Source organism: Triticum aestivum, chromosome 3A (genome assembly GCF_018294505.1).
Source record: "Triticum aestivum cultivar Chinese Spring chromosome 3A, IWGSC CS RefSeq v2.1, whole genome shotgun sequence".
Taxonomy (NCBI): Eukaryota; Viridiplantae; Streptophyta; class Magnoliopsida; order Poales; family Poaceae; genus Triticum; species Triticum aestivum.
The window spans coordinates 235511441-235514548 of NC_057800.1; positions in this window are offsets into that span (position 1 = coordinate 235511441).

Here is a 3108-nt window from a genome sequence, read left to right on the forward strand (position 1 = left end):
GAAGCCTAGCAGTTTTCCAGTGGGGACGCCGAAGACACACTTTTCCGAGTTGACCTTAATGTCATATGCCCGGAGGTTATTGAATGTAAGACGTAAGTCATCTATTAGTGTTTCGACGTGCCTAGTTTTGATGACGACGTCATCGACGTAAGCTTCTACCGTTTTGCCGATCTGTTTCTCCAGGCATGTTTGAATCATGCGTTGGTATGTGGCGCCGGAGTTCTTGAGCCCAAAGGGCATGGTGTTGAAGCAAAATGGCCCATAAGGGGTGATAAATGCTGTTGCGGCTTGATCAGACTCCATTTTGATTTGGTGGTATCCGGAATATGCATCGAGGAAACAAAGTGAGTAGTGTCCTGCGGTGGCGTTGATGATTTGATCAATGCGGGGGAGGGGGGAGGGATCGTTAGGGCAAGCCTTGTTGAGGTCTTTGAAATTGACACACAGGTGCCAGGATTTGTCCTTCTTTGGTACCATCACCAGGTTTGCCAGCCAGTCCGGATGTTTGATTTCTCTGATGAATCCGGCCTCGATGAGTTTGGCTAGCTCCTCCCCCATGGCTTGTCACTTGGGTTCAAAAAAGCGCCGCAGTGTTTGCTTAACCGGTTTAAATCCCTTTAATATATTGAGGCTATGTTCGGCCAGCTCGCTTGGGATCCCTGGCATATCTGAACGGTGCCAAGCGAATATGTCCCAATTTTCGTGCAGGAATTCTCGTAGTGCGGTGTCAACTGTTGGGCTCAGTTGAGCTCCGATAGATGATGTTTTCTTGGGGTCCATTGGGTGGACCTGGAATTTGACTATTTCTTCTGCTGATTTGAAGGATGTGGATTTAGGGAGTTTGTCGAGGATCTCGTCATCCCTGTCCATAGTGGAGCATAGTGCGGTTAATTCTTCGGCCGCGAGGGCTTTGTGTAGCGCCTCCAGGGCCAGGGATGCGGTTTTGTTTTCAGCGCAGAGTGCTATGTCCGGATAACTGACGAGAGTGGTTATACCGTTTGGTCCGGGCATTTTAAGCTTCATATACCCATAATGGGGTATGGCCTGAAAGCGTGTAAAAGCATCCCGCCCCAACAGGGCGTGATATCCGCAGCTGAAAGGGGCCACTTGGAAAGTTATTTCTTCGGACCGATAGTTCTCTGGCGTACCGAATACTACGTCAAGTGTGATTTTGCCTGCGCACCACGCCTCCCGACTGGGAATAATTCCTCGAAAGGTTGTGTTACTTTGCTTGATGCGGCTCCTGTCTATCTCCATTTTATGTATTGTGTCCTCATAAATGAGGTTTAGTCCGCCGTCGTCCATGAGGACCTTGGTAAGTCGAAACCCGTCCACTCATAAGGAAGACAATCAAATAACACCTCATGTTTCAAATTTGTTACACAACATTTACCATACGTGCATGCTACGGGACTTGCAAACTTCAACACAAGTATTTCTCAAATTCACAACTACTCAACTAGCACAACTTTGATATCACTATCTTCATATCTCAAAACAATCATCAAGTATCAAACTTCTCTTAGTATTCAATGCACTCTATATGAAAGTTTTTATTATATCCCTCTTGGATGCCTATCATATTAGGACTAGTTTCATAACCAAAGAAAACTACCATGCTGTTCTAAAGACTCTCAAAATAATACAAGTGAAGGATGAGAGTTCATTATTTCTATAAAACCACCACCATGCTCTAAAAAGATATAAGTGAAACACTAGAGCAACAACAAACTACTCCGAAAGATATAAGTGAAGATCAATGAGTAGTCAAACAATTATGCAACTATATGAAGACTCTCTAACATTTAATAATTTCAGATCTTGGTATTTTATTCAAACAGCAAGAAAAGCAAAATAAAATGACATTCTAATAATAGCAAACATCATGTGAAGAAGCAAAAACTTAGGATCAACCGAAACTAACCGATAGTTGTTGAAGAAGAAAGGTGGGATGCCAACCGGGGCATCCCCAAGCTTAGACGCTTGAGACTTCTTGAAATATTATCTTGGGATGCCTTGGGCATCCCCAAGCTTGAGCTTTTGTGTCTCCTTAGTACCTCTCATATCACGGCCTCCCTAAATCTCAAAAGCTTCATCCACACAAAACTCAGCAAGGACTCGTGAGATAAGTTAGTATAAACCATTGCAAAAACCTTATCATACTCTACTGTAGCAAATCACTAAAATTATTATTCAACATTGCATACTAAATGCCTCTGCATATTTAGTAGTCCTATCCTCAAATAGAATCATTAAAGAAGCAAACATATGCAAACAATGCAAACATAACAGCAATCTGCCTAAACAGGACAGTCTGTGAAGAGTGCAGCAAGATCTATACTTCCCTAACTCCAAAAATTATGAAATAAAACTCCCACTGTAGTAAATTTATCAAAGCTTAATATGCAAAAGGTTTCAACATTTTATCACATTCTGACGTTTCTAGGGAATTATTGCAACAGTGGTAAACTTTCTGTTTTCAAACAGCAACATGTGGACTAGTAAAATAGGCATAGTAAAGGCTATCAATGCCACTTTTATTGAAATAAAAGATGCAAAACATTTTTCTAAATATCAGCAAGCAAATACTAACAAAATAAGTTGATGCTCCAAGCAAAACACATATCATGTGGTGAATAAAAATATAGCTCCAAGTAAAGTTACCGATGAACGAAGACGAAAGAGGGGATGCCTTCCGGGGCATCCCCAAGCTTAGGCTCTTGGTTGTCCTTGAATATTACCTTGGGGTGCCTTGTGAATCCAAAAGATTAGGCTCTTTCCACTCCTTATTCCATAGTCCATCGAATCCTTACCCAAAACTTGAAAACTTCACAACACAAAACTTAACAGAAAACTCGTAAGCTCCATTAGTATAAGAAAGCAAATCACCATCATAAGGTACTGTAATGAACTCATTCTAAATTCAAATTGGTGTAATATATACTGTATTCCAACTTCTCTATGGTTCATACCCTCCGATACTACTCATAGATTCATCAAAATAAGCAAACAACACGATGAAAACAGAATCTGTCAAAAACAGAACAGTCTGTAGTAATCTGAATCAAACGTATACTTATGGAACTCATAAAATTCTCAAATAAATTT